At 47.2% G+C, this 27,456-nt stretch overlaps 1 protein-coding gene across 4 annotated transcripts in view; it reads left to right on the forward strand.

Moving 5' to 3' along the window:
- The window catches only part of CCDC18 (coiled-coil domain containing 18), a 2,185,916-nt gene that overhangs the window by 1,470,529 nt on the left and 687,931 nt on the right, over positions 1-27,456 (forward strand). The window lies entirely within an intron of this gene.

Genomic DNA, 27,456 nt, shown 5'->3' on the forward strand with positions numbered 1-27,456 from the left:
GCCCTTATGCATCATCGGGGCCCTGACCCCCCAGATCTCTGTAGCTCGCTCTGTATGTATGTATGTATGTATTTATGTATGTATGTCTGTAATAATGCTAACGTATAAAGCTCGGCGAAGACCCGAAGGCATCAAGGCGCTGAAGCAGTGAACTGCCAGAGAGGGAGGCATGGAGAACAGACTCAGAACAGACATGTTTTCAACTGCCTACGAAAGGTGGATAATGCTTTAGTACTCATAACATGCGGCAGAAGCGCATTCCACAACGTGGGTGCCAGCACTGAAAAGGATCTACCACCCATCTGGGTGCGCTGAAAACGGGCAACAGTCAGCAAAAGCTGATCAGTCGAGCAAAGGTTTCTCTTGGGTTGGTAAAGAGCCAACCTTCACTGAAGGAATGAGAGCCCTGTAGCTTGGATGGCCCGATGGACAATACATAACATTTTAAACTCTACCCGAGACTTAACCGGGAGCCAATGAAGGCTCTGCAGAAGGTCCTGAGAGTGAGCTAGTCTAGGGGCACTCAAGGCCAGCCTGGCTGCCTCATTTTGTAGAATTTGGAGTCGCTGGAGTAAAGCCGCCGGTTGACCCAGGTAGATGCCAATGCAGTAGTCAATGGCACCCATAATGGCGGCAGTGACAATTTTACTCCTAGCATTACTAGGAAGGAATGGAAGCACCTTCTTCAATACCCTGAGTTTAGCAAAGCCGCTGTAGCATACCGCAGAGATCTGTGCCTCTCTAGAGCCGGACGACATAATCTTAACGTCCAGGCTTTTCACTGCACTGGCAGGTTGAGGGCAAAGCCCAAGGCAAGTAGGCCAGTAATCAGGAGTCCAGCCAGTGGTTGACTTTCCGATAACAAGTTGTTTAGTTTTAACCAGTTGTCAGACATCCACTAGCCAACAGCAGAGACACAGTCTCTCTGAAGGGTTGGGGGACTGTCAGTCGGGCCATTAAGATGAAAGAAGTTTTTGTGTCGTCCGCATACATGTAGAAATGAACACCAAAACTGCCAATAAGTCGAGCCAGGGCAGCCATGTATAAATCAAAAAGCATAGGGGAAAGCGCAGATCCCTGAGGGACTCCACAATCAACTACCGTGCAAGGAAAAGTAAAAGGAGGGAGATTCACCACCTGGGTGCGCCCTGATAGAAAAGACGAAAACCATTTCAAAGGCATTCCTGAAACACCGGTATCCAGGAGACACTGCTGCAGCAGTCTCGGATGTTCAACATGGAGATCCACCATTACTGATTCTGTACCCATCCTAGGACGGAAACCCACCTGGAAGGGGTGAAGGGGTGAATAATGTCATTAACCTCAAAATGAGTAGAGAGCTGAGGAGGGACAGTGGCTTCCAACAGTTTAGACAGAGCAGGAAGAAATGTTATAGGATGATAATTTTCCGCCATCGCAGGATCTAGATGGGGGTCCTTGACTAGCGGGGAGACAACTGCATGCTTCATAGAAGGGGTAATGAAACCGGTACTGCATGAAAATTGAAGCGCCTCGGTAATCGAAGGGATCAAATTCAACGCTGGTTCCTGTAAGATATACAAAGGAATAGGATCCATAGGTGAAGCCGATTTTTAAGTTTTAGGAGCGCTTCTACAACCACGTTATCTGAGATGGGGCAAACTGAAACGTGTTGGAGCATTTAGAAGCCTGGCAGTACAGAGATTCAGTGGTCATAGGTGTGATGCTTCTCTCAGCACGAATACGAATGTTGTCTCTAAATATACAAATTAAAATTAAAAAAGGAGGCTATGAGATCACATCGAGATTGGAGCGAGAGGCCACGGCAGGGGGTTGGACAGGAGTAGTAAGCTCCTTGGCCACTAAAAAAGCTCCTTAGAAGAGCATGGGTCATTGGATTTAGCAGTTTTAACCGCCTTTTGATGGTGGTTTCTAGCATGTGCATGAGCCAATTTTAATTCAGGATTAGGTAGTGATTGCCATTTCCGCTCAGAGTGGCAGCATTTTTGTTTCAATAGCCGCAGTGCTGGGGAATACCAGGGTCAGAGGGAGCGCTGCGCCAAGGGCGAAGCTGAAGTGGGTCTAAGGCCTCTGCTGGATGTGTAAAAGCTGCGACCAGAGCATTACAAGCATTCAAGCCATTAGTTCTGTGATGAGAAATGTAATCAAAGACAGCACGGGAAATCTTGTCAATAGGGACCTGAGATCAACGTTGTTGTAGTTTCAGAAGGGGAGGGGACTTGCTTTTAGGGTAGGAATGGGGCAAAGAAAACAGAATGAGAAAATGGTCAGATCATAGTATGGACAATGGCTCAAAGACCTGCAGACCAGAAATATTTGAAAAGATTAAATCCAGTTGATTGCCCCTGATATGATCCTCATCCCAGCTGCTGTTTATTTACTGACCTTAGGCCTACCCTCCCCTCGGGAGGTTGCCTTTACGTTTTTCTCTTCTTAGCACTTCTCCATGAGAACCACAGCACCTATTCCTCTTCCTCCTCCCCTCTGCACTTGCATGTTCTGAACACTCACAAGGCATTGTAGGTTCATCTCCCCTCCCAGTTCTCATTTTTTTTACTATTCAATGTTTTATTTTTGTTGTAATTCATTGAGAAATGATATGCCTATCTTCCCCTGTCCCCTTCCTATTGCGCTGTGGGCGCTTTGAAACAGTTTTACTAATTGTAAAAGCGCCTAACACATGACCAACAAAATAAATAAATATCTTCCCTAGAAAAGTGCATGCTGCGGACGTGGAATCTATTGCCCCCACGTCCTCTGAGACATCCTTGACTCTTCTGTCAATCTCAGATACTGGAAATCGACAGTTAAATAGCCATGTTCCTATCAGCGTCATGGCCTTTGGGAAAATATGCATAACTGTACTTGGAGTTTTAACATGGCTGATAGTAGGGAACCCCAAAACAATATATTGAAGGCATTGTTTGATTGTCCAGAAGAACTAGAAAAACATATACATAAAGATTACAATTAATAAAGTATCAATGTGAGTAATTCAATTGTGACATTGCTTGGAATGGAAACGTTTTTTTTAGGGTTTTCGAAATGCCTTGTAACCATCCAGGGGATCAAACTAGTAAAAAATCATTGGTCTATCACACGAATAAACGTATTACTGGTACATCGAAGCCACCTAAAGAAAACATGGATTACGAAACATTACATTTCCAAACAATACACTCTCATGTGATGTGGTAATTTCAGAGATGATAATACATAGAAAGGTTGATAATGGTGAAGTAATTGAGATACATGAAAATAAAACTAGGATGTACTTTGAGTAAAAAGCACCAGAAAAGTACAGAGCTGAAAACGATGACACTAGAAAAAATAAGAGTTCACTTACCTGTGCTTTCAAAAATAGATGAGCCGATTCAGCAACCAAGATAACAAGCGCCACAGTGATGATATCCATTGTAGACTGGAGGGATGTTTCCTTGCAAAGTTTGGAGGTGTTTATAAACTTAGAAAAGTGGGTGTGTATGTGAATCTGTGACGTGTGCGTTCCCATCCATCCAGCCCCCTTGTGAGCGCACTGTCACAGGTGCAAAATTCCATTTATACTGGAGGGAGATTGATGTGGATGAGGCGAACGCAATATGCCTGGAACTTACTCAAAGGATGCAGAGATATGCTAGTTGCAAGGACGTGGTCCTCAAAGAGGAGTCTGGAGACACTGTATCTGTGGTGGCCAGTGGTCCTTATGCGAAAGACCCTTTGAGGTGTACATTTTATTTGGCACCTTGTTCGTTCCCATCCACCAGCCGCCTTGTGAGCTCATGGTCAGATGTGCGAAGTGCCATTGATACCGCAGGAGGGATGGATGTGAATGAGGCAAGCGCAATAGGCCCGGAACGTAGTCAAAATACACAGAGATGTGCTGGTTGTCATTACACACGTGCATTATGAAGGGATAGCTGTTTGGTTATAGTATGATAAACACAGAATGACATTTACAAATTGTTCATGGAAGGAACGGTACTCTTTCATGATGTTGATAGTATAGCATAGCATATTCTTCGAGGTGTTTGTAACATACAATTTAGTTTGAATCACTTCTCCTATTACCTCATTGATCTTATTTAGTATGTCAATGAAAGTGTGACGATTGTTCATTTTTATTGACAGAGTAGTTTATTTGGAAATAGAATGTAATATAGAGTACATGAAGGCAAAAAGAAACATGTCCGTAAATAAGATTGATTTGCAATTGCTCTTTAAATGCAAATATTTTTTTCTTTTATTTTCACTGTAGTGATTGTGCCGTGTTGTATGTTGATGGTGACAGTTTGAGTTTCGAAAGAAAAAAATGAAACTTTAAATGAAACACATAATTGAAATAATTTCAAAAAATACAATGTAAAATATATTTTATATAGTTCTATTTTTAAAAGAAAAATCAATTTTTTGTAAAAAAAAAAAAGCCACTTTTTAAAGATAAGGTTGATTGAGGTTGAGGTACTGCCTGTATAAATCCCTTGTATTGTGTGTAGTCACTGGGGAATTCTTCATGAATGGCTCAAGCCACACATGCAGGTATTAGTCACCGAATGCGGAATCCCAGTCTTCCACAAATCCACCATGTAAATGCTCGAAGGGCCACAAGCCTGTACCATCTGTGTAAGTGATACAGAAACCGTTTCCTTGATTGAATTTAAAGATTGCATTTATCTTGTTTGGACTGTCTTCTGTCTTCTAAAATAAAAGGCATTGGTATGCTTATAAAGAGTATGTTTGCAAGCAAAGTACTGACACTACTATTGTACTCGTACATACCTTCCCCTTTCCTACATCGCCAACTTTGGCAACAAGAATTGAGCTTTCCCTTTAAATTCAGTACAGCGTGCAGGGTCGCAGCCTCTGCTGTGGGAACACCCTGCTGAGACCCTGCCCTCCGGCACCTCACCTCAGTCCCTTTTTCTGCAAGGATGGTGTCGGACCTGGCAGCCAGCCCAGAGACCTTTTAAACTGTTTGCTTTCTCCCCTTCTTAGTTTTCAATCTTATTTAACCTCCCTTCGGTGCCTCACCTCCCCCGGCGCATGTTGGCTGCAGGAGAATTCACGAGAGGTCCTCGTTCCCGGCCTCAGACCCCCTTGCACTCTGTCTTGGGTCCCTGGGGCCCGACCACCGCTGGGATGCGTGCAGGGTTTGCAGCGCTCTTGGTCACAGGGCATTGAAGAATTGGTTGTCACGTTGGAGGGAGATCTTCCATACTTCTCCTCTGTCGCACCTTAAAGACTTTGTCTCCAGGACCTCTTGTCAAGACAAGGTAGGCCCTCTGTTCAGAACGGTCTCTCAGTGCGGTAACCCCTTCCTGGGGGTACCCACAGGGAAGGGTCCCTCAGGTTCAGGTTATGGCAGGCCCAAGGCCTCTAAAGCTACCGGCTCCCAACCTGAGGACCCGGGGCTCTTCTGGGTGCTCATGGGCAAATCTTAGGCCATCAAGGCTACCGGTTCCCAAGCCAGGGGCTCGGGGCCCGACCGGGCTGTCCTCGGAAGGGCGATCAAGATAGTCATCTTCTAAAACACCAAGGGGTAAAGGATCTTTGGGTGCCACCTCCAAAAGTCAGGCCTCTGCTCAATCCAGCACAATTAGTGGGGCAGGTGCTGAAGGTGAGCCGCCTACCGGAGCTTGCTCCTAGGTTGTGAGTCGGGAGGTTATTACTATCAGCCAGCCGGCCAAATGGCTCCGCGCCTACCAGAGTGATCTCTGAGGTAGACACTTACACTTTGGGTGCATGACCCAAGCTGTATCCTTCCATATCTGAGCCCTCTCGTGGCTCAGAGCATTCCTGCCCTTTCACCCACGGCATGGCGCAAGGTCCCAAAATGGCCAATAGGCATGTGGCAGAGCCTGCTAGGTTGGTGGCCATTTTGGATTCAACTCAGGGTCCGCCCGTGCTCTCGCCCATTAAAATGGGCCTTGCAGGAAGGTTCCAGTCCCCTTCCCTCTGGAAGTGGCAGTGGACTGTATGGTACAGGCATCTGGTCTCCTCAGGGGTAGCACAGGGGCAATGCTCTGGTTTTGGAAGCAAGACCACGGAGAGCAACAGAGGTTCGGATCCCGGATCCGCGCTTAGAAACCAAACTCGGGTACGGTATTAGGCACGCTATAAAAGACCAATAAAGAAAATAAAAATAAATCTACCCATCGCAGACTTTTCGGCTACATCCTGCAGTTGCCTCAGCGCTTTGACCAGGAGCAGAGACCCAGCGCTTTGTCGTGCAGGGCCCCTATGGATCCGGCGACTAGCGAGGACCGCCTCTTCAAGTGCTTCCTCCTCATCATGCATTCCCCTTAGATGACAGAGCTCCTGAACCATATAGTGAAGGAGGTAATCACGCAGGTGATACCTCCCTGGCATCCTCTTCTGGGTCCTCTGCCTATTCCTCCAGTGCTACCGGTGCCTTTGCCAGTCCCTCCCCCAGTCCAGGCCCTACCGGTTGTTCAGACCCCTCCACCTTCTCCTGTACCACCAACACCTGCCCCTCAACAGCCGTTGGACCTGTCTTCGGCTCCAGACCTAGGGGGGAACCGCTGGCACCTTTGTCCCAGGGCCTGGACTCCCCTCGGTCTGTAAAAAACGGGGGGTGGACGATGACGGTGATGATGCCCAGGACGATGAACGCTCAGCATCCGTTCATGCCTTTCATGACCGCCTTCAGGGCCTGGTGGATTTCTTGGGGGTCCCTCTGCCGAAGGAATCCCCACGCCCAGGAGTCGCAAGTGCTAGCAGAGGTTTTGGGCAAGTGCACCAAGATCCGGTCTGGCATCCCTCTTCAGAAGGATGTCCTGCAGGTGGCGAGAAATGTCTGGGAGAAGCCCAGGGCCACCTCATCAATGAACAAGAAGTTGGACAGTAGGTCCAGGCTGATGGACAGAGAGCCAATCCTCCTGGCCTTCCACACGCAGCCACATTCTTCGGTGGTGGCTGCGGCCTCACTATATTCTAAGCCATCGTCTTTGTCATCTTCCTCCACGCGACCCACTTCTAATAGTCTTTCTAAGGAGGACAAAGTCTTGGAGACTTTGGCTAAATGCTGTTGTGCCATTTCAGGACTGCATCTGCGGCAACCCAACGCTGACACCCTTTTAGCCGTGGCTAACTTAAAGCTGTGGTGGGAGCTCGGGTAGTTTTTGCCTGACCTCCCCTTGGAGAGGTAAGTCTAATACAAGGCCAGTATGGCGGATGCCCGAGCTGTTGTGCAGGACCTCATGGAGTCTTCGGTCTCACACATCGACCCAGCCAGCAGAGGGCTGTGCCTGGGTGTCGAGATGAGGACGACGTCATGGATGCATGCCACCAAGTTTTCATCTGACTTGCAAGAGCGGATCCTAGATCTGCCCTTTGTGGGCATGGACCTCTTTCATTCGTCAACCGACTGAAGAAAACCTCCACCCAAACCGCCAAGTCCTTGGCCATCCTGACGAAGCCAGGTCAGAAGTCCTTCCCTCAGTCTCAGGGCAGGACCGATTTCTAACCCTGTGCTTTCACCGACTTCAAGGGGTTGCGGGACCGCGGTACTGACGGGTATTGGCAAGTCGCTCAGCGACAACGGGAAGAAACAGCAGAGGACTTTGCGTGGGTTTTTCCATTCCCCCTCCTCTGCCCCCGCCTCAGACACCAAGAAACAGTGACATCAAGGTTGGGGAACACAAGGGGCCGACTGTCTCTTTTCCAGGACAGCTGGAAGCCTCTTTGCAAGAACCCTTGGATCCTATCCATATTCTCCACGGGCTTCAGTCTTCCTCTACCATCCTCTTCCCCCTCTTCGTCAGATCGGGTCCCTGGCTTTTTTGAAGGGAGGTCCTTTTTTGCTCTTAGAGATGCAGGCATTAGACCTGGTTCCTCAATCAGTTCCTACTCCAGAATTGGCCTGAGGGTTGTCCTGGACTTGTCATTTCTCAACGCTTCAAGATGATTACTCTGGTGCACATACCAGAGTCTGTGTATGCAGGGGACTGGATGTGTTCCATGGACCTCAAGGATGCGTACTTGCATGCCCCCATTTACCAGCAGCATCGGAAGTTTCTGTGGTTCACGATTGTCGTACCACTTTCAGTACAAGGTGTCCTGCCTTTCGGCCTGAACTTGGCCCCTCGTGTCTTCAGGAAGTTGATGAACCCATTAGCTGGTCTCCTCTTGAAGGGCCATGTTAGGGAGAATTCTCTGTTTAGGCTGAATTTCCTAACCTACTGAGTCCCCCAACAGCTTTGCTGGATTTTTGGGGTATAATTTTTTCTCCTGCCAAGAGCGAGACTCTTTTACCCTCACTCTTGGACATGATTCGAGTGGGTTCCTTTGACTCTAGATGTGTTTAATGGGCTATGGGGTCTTTTACTCCATAGGGCTTCATGTGTTTTTGTGAGATGGGTTACACAGCACCCTCAGTGCAGTAACCCAGTGGTGTCATAGTGACCCCCAAACATAGACTCCATACCCTGGGACTGACTACTGTCTCCCAGGGCATGTAAAATCACCATTGACTTTACTAGTCTTAAATTGGGAACATAACCAGTACAAACCATCATATTGTGGACGTACTGGCCGGGGATTGCCCCGGGGTCTGTTAGTCGAGGGGGCACGTCTCCGTCCCCCCTGTCGAGTTTTGGCTGGTGGCAGTGGATACTACTTTTTATATTCAACCGCGAATATTTCTCTATGGGATTTTCCTATTGTTCGAGGCTACTATCTTTATTTAATTACGATAGCCTCGAACATACCGCCGGTTTATTTATTTATTATTAATTCTCCGGTTGGTATTTTTTGCCAAAACTCGGTTCTAAAATGGCATTTGTGTTCTCTTCTGTGACTCCAACCCAAGTCGAGCCCTTTGTTCCACTTTTTTGGCGGGCTTCTTCACAGAAGCCTCCAAAGTGGTGCCACTCTGTCTGGGGTACTTAGGAGGGGTGGAGGGGGATTTAGGCACCCTGGACTGAGTTGCCTAGGCAACTCAAGTCGCACTCCGTCCTGATTGGCCCACTTAGCATGTTTGAGTGACAGCTAGGCTGAGTGAATGAGGGTTTTCTGCATAAAAGCAGGGCTTTGGGGACTGGAACTTCAGAAGTCGCCACAGGACCTAAGAATCCGACAAGGGAGAAGCTGAGCAGACATGCTACGACGACACCACCGGTGGAGCCCTGCTGAACCATCTCACCACTTTTCCCAACGACAGAGGAGATCTCCTGCCGGGGAGTCTTCTTCCTTTGACTGGTGGGGATAACCAGTTTCACCTGGTTGCCTTCCCGACGCATCTCGTGGCCGCCTTGCCTGTGCCAAGCACTGCGGAAACCGGAATACCACGTTTTACCACGACCACGAAATAAAGGGTAATACCTTTAACCGGAAAACTCCGCGGCTGGTTTCTTCCCTGGCAGTGCAACGACCTTCATCTTTCCTCCAAGTCGAGATCTTCTCTTCCTCTGGACGACGCCGAGACTTGCACCCGCTGCCAGGAACAACTGCCATCGCTGGAGGATCCTTCCCACTTAAGGTACCGTGTTCCGCCTGGCTTCCCTTGCCACCGACTGTACGGGGTAGATTTAGCCCCCGGCTTTTGAACCTGGGTTAGCCTGGGACACCCTGGCTAAACTTTTCTGAGCCTCTCTAAACTCTTTTCAAACTCTCTGCAAGACTTTCAAAGCCTAGTGTAACTGTGTGATCTTGGGCGCATTTGTGCTCTGCTCTTTCTAAGAGTGGGCCCAGCCTATGGACTTTGGCTCACAAGTGACTTTTGCTCTTCTGCCTTGCTAAAAGTGTTCCTAAATCTTAGAGTGGTGTATCTTCACATATTCTGCCTTTTTCCCTCCCTTTTTCATGAACTTATTGGAGTGCCATCTATAGTTAAGCGCTCACCTCTGTCTGGAAATAAGTGGTGTTAACTAAGACTTGTCTAAAAAGGAATAAGGGTTGTATATATCATAATAACTGTATTTAGAGTGATTTACAATAAGAGTGCTGGAGTGTTTCAAACAGTGTGTGTTTAAATAAATAATTATATACTTTGATACCAAAGCTCTGGTCAGTGTTTGCTTGTGCTGTTGTATCCGAGTGCCTATTGTGTATACTTTGCATACTGCCTAACACTTCTTGAGGGAAGTCTGACTGCTCAGCCACAGCTACCAGGTAAATCTGGGTGGTACAGACTGCTACCAAGTGGGTTTACTGCTAACACCTGTAGTCCTAAATCTTTTGCAGTGTTCCCAAAGGGAACTGCACAGGTTTCTGCCTAACAGGCCATCATCTATACCCTTATCTAGATGACTGGTTGGTGAGCGTGAGGTCACCAGAGGGGGTGTTACACTCCTGCCAGATATTGGTGGATATTGTCCATCAGCTGGGGTTCTCCCTCAACCAGAGGAAGTCAGTTATGCCCCTTCCAGGATCTGGTTTTCCTAGGGGTGCATTGGAACACCACCGTCCAGCAGTTGTTCCCCACGCCCAAGAGGCTCTCCTCCCTTCACAAGGCGATAGGACACTTTTTGGCCAATTCGACCACCTCAGCGTGGTGGTTCCAGCACCTTCTGGGGCTGATGCCCTACTGCATGCTCACTGTGCAGCACGCCCGCCTCAGGATGAGGTGCCTCCAGCTCCACCTGGTGGCCATTTGGTATCGGGAGACAGCATCTCAGTCGGACAGGATCCCAATACCCCCGCTCCTCCAGCCCGATCTTCGCTGTTGGCTGATGGACAGCAATGTTGCAGTGGGCGCCCCCTTCAACCGACTGGAGCCTACCCTGATGGTGATGACGGTCTCCTCTCTTTTGGGATGGGGGGCTACTATGGAGGGCTAAGCAATTCATGGCACATGGCACATGGTCCAAGGCATAAGTCCTCCTGCATATCAATCTGATAGAGCTCAAAGCAGTGGGCCTGACCCGTAAGGCGTTTCTGCTCCACATCAGGGACATGTCGGTCCTGGTCAGAATGGACAATTCTACCACAATGAATGAAAACCTGAACAAACATGGTGGCACCTGTCCACCTTCCATCCGCCCCCACTGCATGAAGGCGGTTTCGATCTGGGAATGGGCACCGACGGAGAGGATTTGGATTTCAGCAGCAGACCACCTCGAGGGGGACAGCAATGCAGTATCGGACCAGCTGAGCCGCTTGGGGTTAAACACCTACTAGTGGGAGTTGCACGCCGACTCCTTGTTGCCACTGTTCCAGTGGTTGGGGTTAATGAACCTGGATTTGTTTGCATCTCCTCTGAATTGCAAGTGCCCCAGTTTGCTTCATGGGCTGGACGGAGTGGTCGTCTCTGGGAGACACCTTCCAGATTGGTTGGCAAGGCCGCAGGTGCTATGCTTTCCTGCCTCCCCCTCTTCTCCAACGGACCCTGCGCAAGTTCCTGGCTTAGGTTGGATGCAGCCTCAACTGGATTGCCCCCCACTGGCCTTCGAGAGCCCGGTTTTTCAGATCTGATGCAGTTGTGCTCCCAGGGGCCCGTCCACCTTGCAATACCCAACAGGGGCTTCCTTATGCAGCAGGGCGGGGCAGTGGAACATCCGGACCTGGCCAAGTTGCCGCTGGCGGCCTGGTTCCTGACCAGCTAAGGCAACAGCATATTCAATTTTCGGATGACAACTGGCACACCATTCAACAGGCCAGGAGGCGGTCTACTCGATCTCAGTATAAGAGCAAATGAACCAGGTTCTGCCATTGGGTTCTTGACAAGAGTCTGGATCCTGTCTCTTGTCCTCTGGATGACGTACTGGCTTTTTCAGCACAGCTGGCTCGTTCTGGGGTTCAGGTGGATACTTGCCGCAGTTATTTGACTGCCATTTGGGCTTACAAGAATTCCTCTGAGCTTGTGTTTTTTGCAGCTAACACACAAGTTAAGCCCCCCCCCACTCAAGGGGTTGTCTAGGCTTTTCCCTCCGGTGCGTAGGTCTGGGACCTCAATGTGGTTCTTGCATCGCAAACCAATCAAGGCGATGGCCTCTATGGACATCCAGCTGGTAACGATAACGCTAAAGACAGTTCTGCCGGTAGCCCATCTCTGCGTGCAGGGTCAACGAGCTGCAGGCGTCTTTGTGCGAGCCCTTCACCATGTTTCACGACGACTATGTAATCTTGCGCACTCATCCAACTTCTTGCCCAAGGTTGTCTCTAAATTCCATCTGAACCAAGAAATCTGCCACCGGTCTTCTTCCCGAAACCGCAGTCAGAGGCAGTGAGAGCCCTACATTCCTTGGACTTGAAGAGGGTCCTTATGTTTTACCTCTCTCAGACGAAATCCTTCCGGAAGTCTGAGGCATTGTTTGTCACTTTTGGGGGCTCCTCCCCGGCTTTCAGGCATCTAAGGCGTCTATCGCCCGTTGTATGGTGCAAGCCGTTTCAGAGCCATATAGGTCCATAGGCAAGAACGTCCGCATAGCAGTTGTTTTTTGAGACCTGCTTCCTGGGATGTCATCAGCAGGGCAGTTACTTGGGTCATTCGGTCTGCTTTCTGCAAGCACTGTTACCTGGACACCAGTTCAAAGCGCGATTGCTCAGGCAGTTCTAAAGAACCTTTTTGCTTCGTCCTAGATATGAGGCAGGTTGTGTCCTAGATATGAGGCAGGTTGTCATGGCTCCGCCGTATGGTCTTGTTTAGTGGAGTCACCCACAAGGATGGAGGAAGGGGGACAGGACGTATGATTAAAGTTACTCACTGTAGTGACTAGAGTAGTCATAGTCTATAGTCCCCTTTCCTCCATACGTCTAACCCACCTTCCCCTGCTTGTTGGCAAGTGCTAATGAATTCAGTATAGCCAGGTATTTAAGCATCCGATGTGTTAAAAAGGGACTGAGGTGAGGTGCCAGAGAGCAGGGCGGGGGGCGTTCCTACACCAGAGGATGCGCCCTGTACTAAATTTAAAGAAGCAACATTTTTCGCTGCCAAAGATTCTGGTACCGTCCCCATCTTGGGGGACGCCCACAAGGATGGAGGAAAGGAGACTGTGGACTAGGAGTACTCTAGTCACTACAGTGAGTAACTTAAATTTTTTAAGTACGGGGGCATGGCTAAGTCGCCATGTTGTAGGACGTGGTTTCCAGTGCTCCTGCAGATCCGATATGATCCTAGGCATAAGGTTGGACTAGAACGAGTGTTTGTTCGCAGGAATTGAAGACCAAGCATGTGAAGAGGACGTGCTTCGATGTGGACAAACGAGGGATTAATAAGTGCAAAGACAGCGGTGCACAGCCCGATTTAAGCGGATGACCTGACTGGAGGAGACGACAGCAAGATGGCGGGTGCTAAGAAAAAAGGACTGGCTGCAACAGCTGGCCAAGTCGCGAAGTAGCGGCAATGTGAGGGCGGAAGTTGGCAGTATCCCCACTGAAGATCTGCAAGCCGGCCTGCAGCAACTTAATTATTGGCCGGATTGAGGCCAGCAGTACAATAAAGGTGCAGGGGACAGCTGGTTGTAATGCGCCCGTAGTCACACCATCGGGTGCCTGAGGAGCTGGGTGTTAGGCAGAATTATATGCAGTACACTTTGGGAACACTACACACAATTAAGACTACACGTGACAGTACAATTTCACCGATGGTACAAGCCTGTACTACACAGTTATAGTGGTAGCAGTAGAGGAGCAGCCAGACTTATCTCAAGAGTAAGTGAGCAGTACAAATAGTTACACCAAGGACAGCAAGTACTATGATTCAGGCAAACACTGACTCAGGGTTTCTAAGTAAAAGAATATATATTTATTTACTTAACAGTTGTATAACATTTCACTATTCTAAGCAAGTTAAAAATCACAATCATAAATACACCACACCACTTCCCTTAAATTCCAGACAAGTTAAGCTCACAACATGAAGTGGGAGCACAATGGCACTCTAGCAATGTAAAAGGGAGGGAAAGACAAAGTTATTAGAAATTAGACAAAACAAATAGGTAAGTACCCAGGGCAATTGAACAAGAGAGACTACAGTGAGGAGATCAGCTAGAAAAGGCTTAGGGCCAAAGTCAATGGGTCAAAGTCGTTTGTTCAAGATCACACAGTCCTGGGTAGTTTGCGGTGAAGTTTGTGGCACAGATTCCGGACTAGGTTGGTTGGTAGAAAAGTTAGTTCAAAGAGAAGAGAAGGACAAGCCCTCGGTTTGGAGAAAGATTTCAAACACTTTCACTGTGGTTGAACGAAATTGACAACCGGATTTGCACAGTACCTTAAAATGGAGAGGGAGCTGTAGCTGAGGCAGACGTTCCTGGTGGTTCCTGCAAGCTCACGGTTCCTGAAGCAACTGTCGGACTGACACGAAGTAGGAAGACTGGAGGGTCCTGCGCCACCCAGGGAAGAAACCAGCAGCAGAACAAAACAACGAATAAAAGGTGCGCTCCTTAAAACCCAAGCAGGGTCAGACCTTCCTGGCTATCCGGGCCACTGTAGCTCTGTACATCGAATTCGACCAGAGGAGGGGTTCTGGCTTGTAGTTTGGGCGAACTGGTCGATCCCACCAGCTCAAGGGAAGAAGTTTCCTTAGAGGATCTTCTCTGTCGTCGGATTCTGGCGATTCGGACCTTCAGCAGGGCTTCACCGGGCGATTTAGTCGTGGTAGGGGTCCTCTTCTTCCAGTTCCTCGTTGGTTCTTTCGTTCCAGTGGCGACTCTGCTCTTCCAGTCCCAGAGATCTGCTTTTTATGCAGTTTTCCCCCATTCACACAGCCTGGCTATCAATCACAAAGCAGGGTGGCTGGCCTGGCAAGGCCAATCCCCTTAGCCAATCAGACAAGTGTGCGACTTGGGTTACCAAGGCAACCCATAACAGGGATCAGAAGATCCCTCCCTCACATCCTGCCTACCTAGACTATCAGGCGCTCTTAGGAGGGCTTCTATGCAGAAGCCTGCTAAAAGACAGCGAACCAAGGAGTCATCCCCGGTGTGGTGCGCACAGAGAAAGACTTTGACAAAAAGAAATTGCGAATAAGCCCAGCCGGAACCAAAATAAAATGCATTTGGTCAAGCGGGTTTATGTTTGAGGCTAATATAATAGCCTAAAACATTACCACATTTATATAAGGTAATCGCGGTAGAAAGATTAGGGTAGATACCACTGCCACCAGCCAAGTCTTAATGTTAAGGGAGCGAAACAAGGCTCCAAGAGGCACAGACAAAAAGGGATAAGAGTTAACCCTTTCCAATACTCCATGTAAGATGGGGTGTACTGGGTCTGTGGTTTAAAGTGACTATATAAAGTTAATGACAACTTTACCTGTTTCTGGGGGACAGTAGTCAGCCCCAGAAAAATGGAGTCAGTGGGAAGTCTCAAAGACAACCCTGTGTCACTGCACTGAAGGTGCTGTGTAACGCACACAAAAAGTGGTGCACATGGAGTTGGTGAGGCTCCAGTGACCAAGAAAGTAGAAATACACATAGAAAAACACATGTAAGAGTGGGAAAAAAGGCTCCCTCTTACCAGGTGAAAAAATACATCCTAGAAATCCAGCAAAGCTGCTGAGGGACTCATTAGGTAAGGGAAATCAACCATTTATGAGAATTCTCCCTAACACTGGTTGAGGACTGGCCTCACTCCAGAGGGCATCCTCGGAGACACAGAGCTATGCGACTGCCAGTGGAGCCCTGAATAAGTCACTGGAAGCCCGGATGTGAGACAACACTAGCAGAGTGCAGGAAGGACCAGTAGCTGAATGGTGACAAGAGTGAGACGAACAGAGTCCTGCGCTTCCTGCGCTCCCTGCACTGGAACTGACAAAGAGCATTGTGAGAACTGTGTTATCAAGCAGGGGGTGGGGGAGTGGCGGATGAGAGCTGTGGATGTGGCAGGAGCTCGTATGATATGAGCGTGGCTCCTCAATATAGCGGCACAGAGCCTGCCCCTATTAGCCCGGGTCACAGACATAAGTGGGACAGTCATTTGAAGTGCTGTGGGCTGCTCCGGAGGCATAAATAGCCGGGGTCATCGACGTCCGGAAGGATTACTGATGGACAGACTGTGGAATATGGCGTGTCTGTATCATAATACGCACTCCCATGCCTGTTTGCATGACTTCCTGGGCGTGCTGAAGGGTGCTACATCGCTGGAAAACCAAGGCATATGAGCAGGGGCCTGCCCACAATTTACCCCCTACTGAGCCAACGAAAGAAGAAGAGACGGATACATGGTGACAGCCATCTGGTCTGCTACATGAAGGCAAGTTGTGCCCAGGTCTGCAGCCAGGGCATTGTGGCTGGTGCGCTCTAGAGCTGAGCAGTGTTCTCCCCAATCGAACCGGATAGCACAGCGTCCCCCATTTCATGAAGCAACGTGGGACCCTGAGACACAAACGGAGACTCGTGTCAATGAGGAGACCTACAACATCTAGACATCAAGGTGAGCACGGTGCATGAAACATTGGGAAGAGGTTGATGGGCTATAGGGTGCAGCAGCCCCTGAGGAGGTGCACTGGCCTGGGAGGCTGGTGTGGTGGGCGAGTACAGCCTGATAGGAGTGAGCTCCCCCTGACGGAGGGTTTCCTCGAACTCGAGGGGCCCACAACTGGGTCACCAGAACATAGCTCTGAGGAGATGCTGGTGGTAGTACTGGACATGGTAGGGGTGCACTTCAGCGATTATTCTGGGGAAAAGAAGTAGACACTGCAACTTAACAGTTTAGCTATGTATCTGTGCAGTCAAAGTGCGTGTTAGGACTCAAGCGGGGTGTTGCATCACAGGTGAACTAAGCAGCCTGCAATCAGGGATGCATCTGATGATGGGAAACTGTAAATTAAGGGGCCACAGGGGCTTGCAGGCAGAAGATATTGATCCCATAGTACAATAGTATTCAGCAATGGGTCCTGTCTGAGAGAGAGAAGGGACGAGGACGGACGGATCTAGTGCCATGAGCGCAGACCCTAAACATCAGCGAGAATCCAGCAGAGTACATTAGAGGTCCTACCGCATACCTTAAAGAAGAAAGAAAGTTAAATCATTGACTTTGCACTAAGTGAGACCGTGGCACGAGCAGGAGGAGTGATCTCCAGCTACTATATGGACACATTGGGGCAACAGAAAGCTAACAATGTGGTCTCGTATCTATCAGCAACCCATTTGTGACATATGCGAGGTAACAACTACTGGGTACAGCTGGAGGGACGCCCAATTATGGAGGACTGGACCACAGTGGCAAGGAACAGTGCCACGGTAGGACGGGAAGTGGGAAAGCGAAGCGGTGCAGATCAGCACAACCATCTCATCCAAGGCTAATGAGGGCAAGGGGAAACAGTCCTCGATCGATATGTTCGCTAAATCTGCCCAAGCATCAGACGGCACTACGTCATCAATCCCAGCAACCCAAGGTGCAGAGGCTCCCAGGAGAGCGGGCCATCAGGTTCTGGAAGCCATAGCAGCTTTGAAGTCTGCACTGGAATTTTAGATGGATGCGATCAGTATCGATGTGAACCTCTTGAGGCAAGATGTGAGGTCGCTTGCAGAACGCACAGGTACGTTGGAGCAAGAAGTGCAAGCGAACACGAGCAGCTGTAACGAGAACTCCAAGGAAGTCTCAGTACTGTAACAAAATGTACGGAATATAGAATGCAGGGGGGAGGAAGCAGAAGGACGAGCACAGAGAAACAATGTGCACATTATCGGGCTCCCAGAAGGAGAGGCGGGACTAAACCCGACAGACTTCTTAGAGTACATGCTAATGCAGGAAATAGGTCCAGGAGCACACACTCAGGGGTTCACGGTGGAGAGATCACACAGGCCGTCACAAAGGCCGCCACCTGGAGCTCAACCTCGGGCAATAATAGCCCGGATACTTAACTATAAAGATAAGGAGAAAATCCTTGAACACTTCCGCAAAGGCGGTACAATCCAAAGAGCATCGGCGAATATCACGGCATACCTGGACTATGCCTTCCTGGTGCATAAACAGAGGATGGGCTACACGGTAGTCAAGAGAAGGTTACGTGATGCAAATCTCAAATACATGCTGCTGCATCCGGCCAAACTGAAGGTCCTATATAAAGACAGGGCTATCTTCTTCGAGACTACGGAAGACGTGAACAAGTGGATGGCCATAGTGAACTTGCCAGCCGAGACAGAGAACCAGGCAAGAGGCGGGAGTGACAAATGAGACTGTACCGCTTAGCTGATGTATACTTATGTAGAATTACAGCTATCACAGAATGATCCGGTACAACTAATACAGAAAGGACATATATGCCGACTCAGCAATTAGTAAAATGCTGGAACCACTGGTGTTGTGCCTGATGGGGACTGCACTAGACTAGGAGGAATCGCACTACACCCCATACTAGATTAGATTGGTTAGGATACTAGCAGTTACGTATCCTCCTGCTGCACTCCAAACACCAGTACTAGAGCCTGGAATAGGAGTGAGACGCGGGGATGCCTGAGCTCCGTACTTGGAGCTGGGCAATGGTTGGGAAGGGAGTTTGGGGGGAAGTTGGGGTAGTTAGAAGGGAGATGGCCTGCAGATACACACAGGGTGGAGACAGGAAATGCAACATGTGGAGAGTAGTTGCTGGTGTGGGATGGGGGAATTTAAAATAGCATCCTGAAATGTCAGAGACCTGAACATCTATATAATATGGAATAGAATAATGGCTTATTTGAGATGCCAGAAAGTAGATATTGCTCTCCTGCAGGAAACGCACCTTACCAAAGAAAATCCAAACACCTTGGCATGCAAGTGGAAGGGTACGACTTTTGGTTCATCATATTCAGAATACGCCAGTGGGGTCCTGATATGTGTGGCGCCGACAGTTCCATTTAGAGTCCTTAAGACCTCCCTTAATACAGATGGTAGGATGATTGTACTACAAGGACTGGTTGAAAATGGGGAAATCTGCTTCTTCAACACGTATGCGCCGAATCAAGACACAGCAGCTTATTTACAGTCGCTATATCCCAAGATCAGCTCATATAGGAACGGCACATTAATATGGGGGGGTGATTTTAACTGTACGCTTAACTTGGAAATAGATAGATCGGATGATGAATTCACTCATCCAGCCTCTGCGGCTGAAGCCTTAAACACGTTACTACATGCATTTAGGTTGTCTGACGTATGGAGGGTAATGCTCCTGCAGGACAGAGTATACTCCTACTATACTGCTCCCAAGAACCTCTACATGAGGCTGGGTAATGTGTTTGCTGGAGAAGAAGCTCTGGGACAGTTTGTAAGGGCAGAATATAAGGCAAGGGTTCATTCGGATGGTTGTATATGAATTGTTCGTATTACAACTGTTCGAATGACAATTGACCTTTTCACAATTGACCGAATTGTGAAGGTCAATTGTAACATATATGCGGGGGGAACCCCCCCGCAACTCCCCATATATATACGGACAATTGTGAAAAGGTCAATTGTGACCCTTTAAATTCGGTCATTTGTTCATTCGAACAATTGTAAATGAACAATTTGGGTAATACCATTCGGGTTTGTATACGAATCCCCCATGGAGGCTTAGGGTCGAAGCACTCAAAGATGTAGGATTTCACGAGCACCTGAGGGAAGAGGTGAAGTTATATTTCATACACAATTAGGGTAGTGTAGAATCTGCAGGTACATTGTGGGAGGCTTTTAAAGTTGTGGTGAGTGGGGCGGCTATGACAAAGTCAAAAGGTTTGCAAGACGTTATAGAGGAAGAACTATGCAAAGTAGAAGCTAAAATAAAAGCCATGGAGCCATCAGGTGATAGATCCTGAGACAAAGCGCATGAGATTTCCCACCTTCAGCAGAAATGCTTGGAACACTGGAACAGGCTAGCAAGTTGTTACAGGAACTATGTGGAGCGACAGCATGCAGAAGGGGACAGACCTGGCCTGGCTTTACAGAAGTGAGATCAGGCGGGAGATGATTAGAGCTATTGTGGGAAATGATGGAGAGCTGCGTGAGACACAGGAAAGGGTGAACAAATGTTTTTACAATTAGTATAGGACGCTATACGAAGAAACCCCAGAATGCCAAGTGTCAGAGATATAGGAGGCATTGTCACAAACGATTCTACCCAAGCTAGATGAAGATGAAGATGAGGTAAACAGGCTGGAGACCCCATAACCGTAGAGGAAATAGAACAGGTCATAAGAGAGCTCCAAAGGGCAAAGCCCCATGCGCAGACTGGCTATCCAATTAATTCTATAAAGGGTATAGGGCAGAATTCATGGGCCCAATGCTGGCAATGCTTAATGGGGCGTTGTATATAGGCCAACGGCCTGGGTCACTCAGAGTCAATAATTATTCCCCTTTTGATACCCAACAAGCCGGTTACGGACTGTGGCTCTTGGCCCCTTTCATTGTTGAATCAGGATGTGAAGATCCTCACAGCTCTAATGGCCAACAGGCTTTAAGCCTGCCATTGCCAAGCTCATACACTCAGATCAAACAGGATATGTTCTACACAGAAACATCACAAGCAACCTGAGGAGATTGCACCACATAATAGACTATACCCAAGGAAACAGACACCAATTAGCAGTGGCCTTGCTCGATGCGGTCAAGGCATTCAACTCAGTCAGATGGCCTTGCCAGATAGCGGTGCTGTAAAGGTTTGGTATGGGACCCACGTATATCAAATGGTTGCTGCTGCTATATAATGAACTGATAGCGAGGGTCAAAACAGGTCCGATTATTTCGGAGCAATGGCAGTTAAGTAAAGGCACAAGACAGGGCTACCCGTGGTCCCTGATGCTTTTCATCTTAGCACTGGAGCCATTGGCGGTCTATCTCCCTGAAGAATATTTAGAGGCTCTTATTGTTACCCCAGGAGGGAGGCATCTGATCTCACTGTATGCGGATGACATGCTCCTATACTTGCATCATCCTGAGACTAATTTGCAATACATCCTAGATGTGTTGGAGCGCCGTGCGGCCTTGTCGGGCATTACGATTAACACGCAGAAGTCGAGCCTGTTCACTCTAGGGGCATATGTGGGGGAAACCTGAGCGCACACTGCCAGTGCTACCAATTAGATGGGAAGTCGATACATTTAGGTACTTGGGTGTTGACATTTACCATGATCCGAAGGTAGAACACACATGGAGCACGCTGAGAATGCATGTCTTTTTGTGCTACGCTGCCGTTGTCAGTGATGGGACGAGCAGCATTGTTAAAGATTGTGGTGCTACCTTGATTATTCCATTATTTTGCTAATGTTCTGCATGCTATCATGAAAACTTTTTTCAAGAAACTGGATGGAATATGTAGGAGCTTCCTGTGGCATAGCTCAAGGCGCAGGGTGGCACTTTAGAAGCTTCAGAACTCGTATGAGAAGGGAGTGATAGAAGTGCCCAATTTCAAAGTATATTTTGTCGCTAGCCAGCTGCAACGAGCTCTAACGAACAAACACAGGAGTCACGGTTGCTACAGGTGGCGAGCGCCCGTGCTTTCTCAAAGCGGTGATATGGACAACTGAACCTCGAGAATCCCACCCGCCTTTGTTGTTGAAGCTGGGGAGAGTGATATGGCGTAGGGCGTGCCAGCTGCTGGGGAAGGCTACACCGTATTCCCCACAGATCCCACTTGTTACGCTTAAAAGCTGACGATAGGTAATTGAGGCTAAATGTGAGGAAGTATTGGGAGCCTAGAGGAGTAGCGACTGTGGGAGATTTGCTAAGGGAAGGGATACCCAGAAACGTTATGGAACTGGTGGAGGATACAGGGATAGATCTTGGACACCATCTTGCACACACCCGCCTTCTAACTCCATTTTGGCTAATATAGCTGGAGGTGGAAGGGGATGTACAGGTGGATGAGAAGTTAGAGACTCTTTACGAAATGTCAGAGGGAGGAGATGAGGTCTCGAGGATATGAGTTATTGATGTCAAGGCTGGGGGACATGCTGGAGCAGACCAGGTGGAGCTGGGAAGCAGAATTGCAGGAACAAATGTCAGATGAAATGTAGGGTAGGGCAATGGCTTATCACAAAAAGGTATACAGAAATGCAAGTTTCAATTGTATGTGACCCATAGGGCATATCTGACCCTTGGGAGAATAGCTAAGTTCAGCCAAGCCACAGCACAATCCTGACCGAAATGCGGATTAATTAATGCAGATCTGGTCCTGCATGAAGATTAGACAATTCTGGGACGAGATAGCCTAAGCGTTAGTGCAGGCGGTTATCACCCTAGATACTGAATCCCCCAAGGCCTGTCTGCTGGGGTGCTTTGCAAGACCCAAGAAGGCAAGACATGTGAATAAGTTAGAGGATCTAGCATATATATTGGCGAAACACAGCATAGCGATGGTGTAGAAAGCACACAAGGGGCCTGAAGTACGGTTATGGTGGACGGACCTCCAAAAAAAGGATGAACGCAGAGACTGTGGTTTGGCAAGAAGCAGCCAGTCTAGACCCAGAACAGAGTAATCTAGGGTTAGATGCTTGGAGACCGATGATAACAGATATTTCCGCCTCTGGGTATGGTGTTACTAGTTAGGGGGAGTAAGTACTTACGGAGTAATGCAGTAGTAAGGATAGACACCGCGGAATTTAGTTGCAAGGGGCTAGTGCTACTGTGTATAATGTAGGCCAGGGGATGAGGGCTGGGGGGATTTGCGGGTACAGACAGACAAAATCTGATGTGGAATACAATGTATATGAATATGCAAGTCTGTTACTATGTTAAATAAAAACAATAAAAATTGTTTAAAAATAAAATTAAAGTAGGGATGATCTAGAAATGTGAACGCCCTTTCAAGCAATAAGGTTTGGACCCTAGGGAACATTGGGAATTTGTTTTGTTTTACTTTAAAGTAAAATACATTTTATTGCTAGGTCATTAAATATAATGTTGAATACTTAGACTTGAGATAAGAAATTAGACCTTTTTTTGACACATAAGAAACATTCTGTCAGTGAACCATCGAAGTTACAATGTAGTAGAACAACATAAAATGTAAGCATTGTAGGTTGTCAGAAATGCAACGTATAAACAGAAAACGTACTCATTACTTGGATTACGAGGGTGAACCGTTGATCTAAGTTCGTGCATCAGGACCATCATCATTCTCAACACAGATCTTGAAAGACAGGCTGCGCTGAAGTAATGCAGCTGGTTAACGCATATTGGTGGTGTCTTTTTCGGCTATGTAGGCCAAGCAGCCAGAGTTTTCTCTGCAACAGCAGTTTCCACCAAAGTTGGCATCGCCTCACATGGATGACAGTTACACCATGTGGAAACATCTTCCATGCGACTAGGAACACGATCCGGGGATTGATTGTCAGGACTCATTAGATTCCCCATCATTTCGGCTTCTGTCTTTATCAACCATTTCCTCTTCTCTATACTCTGTCTATTACAGGTAGGGCTGGATTGTTGCCATCATTCCTGAGTATTGAAGTATAAAATTAACAGTGAGAAAAAAAAATTGGTGTTTGGATAAAGTAACAAAATTGAGTTTTACTTTAAAATGCAATGTAAAAGAAAAACAAGGGAAGAAACAGATATGTTAGAAAAATCCATAGTGCGAAGACAAAAGGAATAGTCCCAAACCTTCAAATTTAACATTGACACATGTGAAAAAGAATTAATGTAAATATAGAATTTTAATATGGTTTGGTAAAGACATTTGTATGTACAAACATATTTTTTATATACAATCCACTTACACAGTTAATTCATCAGAGGTAGTGTTCTCAATACGGTAGATAGCTGAACAGAGAAAAAAGAACTTGTGGGTGCTCAGAATGAAATACACGGACACTAAGGAAGAAGCTACAATGTTGTCTGAATAAAAAGGGTTTGATAGTTATCGAAGTAAGATGCATCTTGATTGCGCACATTGCATGTTGACATGAGATGTGCATTGGTGTTATGACAAGGGGCGTAAGCGTCTAGTGAAGTCAGCTTGAGGGGTGGGTGATCTGATTTACTGCCGCGAGGGCACTTGAACTTCGGACAATGGATCAACGGATAAGATTAGCATAAGATGGGGGTTTCAGACCCGTGAGTTTCTCATATGTAAATGCGAGAAAACCTAAGCTAAGATGCATTCAAACTTTTTTTGGATCGATCGTTGTATGCTCAAAAATACATGCCCGATCGATTGGGCCAATACAATTCCTCAGAGAACTTCCCTTTTAAGGTGAGATAATCAAGCTTGTTTTTCACTTTGTTGACGTTTGTTAACATTCTTTGCAGTAACCTTTGATGTGTATAGTGTAAGGGTGCAGAAGAACGAGATCGACAAGGAGGTGTCATGGTGATTGGCAAAGACTTTGATTTTGAAATCCATTCCTATCTCCAAGTGGTTTTCCATGCCTCAACATAAACTAAGGGGGCTGTCAGAATGTCAGTCAAAACTTAAATTACACCATCCGGTCAAAATCCTACTTCTATCCCTTACACTCTACAACTAAGATATGTCTAACTAAACATAAAGTTCCTTCACCAGGAGGAGGACGACGACTCCTGACTGGGTGATGAAGGCACCACAAAATTCTCTTGACAAAATATGGTCAGGCGGAAGATTCCTTTCCCCTGACGTCAAGCAAGAGTTCTCTTGTAACACAAATGGCCAGGGGTGAATGGTTCCCTTCCCCTAGTGTAGAATACAGATCCTTTCAAAATTCAACCTGTCAGGGGGAATGACTCCCTTCCCCTGATGTAGGCCCAAGCCCTTTTGGGACAGGAGAATGACTCCCTTCTGCTTTCTTATTTAGCCTTTTGTTGAACACAAAAGTACCAGGGGGAATGACTGTCTTACCCTGGTATTCCCGTGACTGGGCGTTCAACAAACTCAGTGTTCTCTTTGCCAGGAGAATGTCTCCCTTCTCCTGGCTTCCTTGATGTTTTCAGTGTCCACAATCTTGAAACCTGGGGGAATGACTCTCTTCCCGTGATTTCTGGTAGAGGAGATATGCCCTCTCTTGGTCACTCACTTTTGACCTTTCGCTCGTGCTCTCTTTACTGACTTTAACAATGTCCCAATCTTCATGGATTTAATGTCACTGTGGTGAGGATATATTCCTTGGGTATAATGTTTGATGAGGGTTCCAGGGGCTTATCTGGGTGGATAGTGATTTTATGCACGTCCCTAAGGCAAGGGCGATGTTTTTGTATACATGCTTTTAGCTTCTTGAGGTCCTTGACCCTTCTCTGGTGGTCGGTGTTCTTATGGATGCCACTGAAGTATGTTCCCATTGGATCGGATCTCCATCGTGCCTCCCTTTACCTTCACACGGGGTCAGGCACTGCTCTGGTTCTTCCGGGGATGTCTCCCGTTTTGCTGTCTCCACAGACTCCAGTTCTTTCGGCAGGCTGCACGGGGCTCCCACGGATCTCCCACCTCGGCTGCCTCAGCATCTGTGTCGGGCTAGACTGTCCACCCGGCAAGGGCAATGCCACTGCACTTCTCTCCAGGTCAGATAAAGGTGTCTGCTCCTGCAGAGTTCCCATTCGAATCTTGCCGACGTCTGCTGCTCCACCTGCTTCTTCTGATAATGGGATTCGAATCTCCCTGGTTCCTTGCTCACTGAAGGCAACATTGAGTCTGTTTTCAGTTTTCTTTATAAAGAACTGGTCCCGCCTCCACCTATCAACACCTGCATAGTTTGACGGAGGGGGAAACTTAATGACTACGTTGGGCCACCTCATGGCAGTACTTGATGATGTAATCGTCATGCCTCTGTTGTTCTTCCTCGTCCTAGTCCTTCCTACCTGTCTGGTTTCTTCAGTATTACAGTAGTACATGTCGGTGTTGGTTTATAGTGATAATATCGAAAACCAAAATCTCGAAAACCAAAATCTCGAATACAAAAGGCCGAAAAATAAAATATCGAATTTTTTTTTCAATGTGTTTTTTTTTTAAATGGGGGGGTTCCCCCCCAACCCCCCTTTTTTTTCATTTTTTTTTTTATTTTACCCCTTTTTTTTACTTACCTGACCCCAAAAACATATATAAATAAATAAATAAAAAATTCGATATTTTTTTTTTCGATATTTTTTTTTTCGGTCTTTTTGTATTCGATATTTTGGTTTCGAGATTTTGACTGACTACCGTCGGTGTTCTCTAAGGAACATTTAGAAGGGGGTGTCAGACTAGGGAATGTGTGGGGGTGATGTGACAATCAGGGCTGCAACCTAGGTGGTTGTTATTGTACCCAAGGAGGGACTTCCTTCCCCTGAACCCCCCCCACATTAAACCACCCTTAGGGGGGCTATTGGGTAGCGGCCTCAGCTCCCTAGCCTCAGGGGAAGGGGCTCCCCCTTGGAGAGAAGTGACAACACCTAATGATTTGTCACAGTAGGCTCTTACTTGCTCTTGTGTTTTAATTCCAGAGCTAATCATGCTCCCAACTATCACAGGTGATTGTGTAAAGAGTTAGAGTGTAAGTAGATTGTTTTGAGGTATATATTTTTTCAGATCTCCTTGGATTGTGTTTTCTTTTGGAATTACAATTGAATGCAGTTCTTTTGAAAGACATCTATTTTAGTTACATGGCAACCTTGTTTGTTTATTTGTGAGGTTTTAAAATGAGCTTAATTGTAATTTAAATTTAAAATGATCTTTGACTTTTGATCAGTCCAGCACGTGTATTAAATGCAGTCTAGCCCAGAGCACTGCAATTTAACCCTCCCCCACTTCTTGCTGAAGAATCTCTCTTCGGCACCTGACCTCGCTGCAGAGGACCATTCATACCAGAAGCCATGAATGTAATCTCCAGTCTCCTGAGAGCTCTGATTCACCAAGGGATACCTCCCTCCAATTGTAGGTCATTACCTAATGCAGATTCTGGGCGACAATGGGAACGGTGCACACAGAGAAACTTTACCTGGTGCCAGTGCATTTGTTTTGCTTGTAAATATGAACGCAGAATTGGAATCAATTTAAGCTTCTGTGTACGCAATATACTCTGTTTGCCAACTGAAATATTCCTCTGTTATTGTGACATCCAAATAATGGGGTTATGTGCAAAATGCAAAGGACCTATCTATAGGAAGATCGCTGAGGGAGCCGTGGTGAGAATCGGATGGGGAAACCGAAGCTAAATCTTGAGAATAATTTAGCACAGAGTAGAAATCAATGATGAACATGAGATGTGATAGTTAAAGGGTGAGGGATACACGTACTTGAGGAGAATTCATATGGGGGCAATAACTTGCGTAAAACAAATTGCATGGGTTTGCAATGTCCATGTTAAAATGGGTAATGATAAATAGTGAGCAGTGGAGAGAGAGAGAGAGAGAGAGAGGCAAATTAATTATACAGCATAAAAAAATCAGCAGACCCTTCTCTCTGTGGTGCAGTGCAGGGCTTTTTTTTAAAGATCGTGCTGTTTGATTGCAAAGGTTGGTTTTATATTGCATTTGGTGCGCAGCAGCGTGTCCTTTAGGCTATTTCACTCTCAATAGGATCAGGTCAACAGGTCTCATCAGCAGACATCTATATGTTCCATCCAAGTTCGTATTCTCAAGCTAAGAAGAATACACATTCAACTGAATTATATATTGTCAATTGTTTGCTTTCATGATATTTTTCTCCTTTTTTAG

This window comes from Ambystoma mexicanum, chromosome 1q (genome assembly GCF_040938575.1).
Source record: "Ambystoma mexicanum isolate Mex_15411 chromosome 1q, UKY_AmexF1_1, whole genome shotgun sequence".
In the NCBI taxonomy this organism is placed as follows: domain Eukaryota; kingdom Metazoa; phylum Chordata; class Amphibia; order Caudata; family Ambystomatidae; genus Ambystoma; species Ambystoma mexicanum.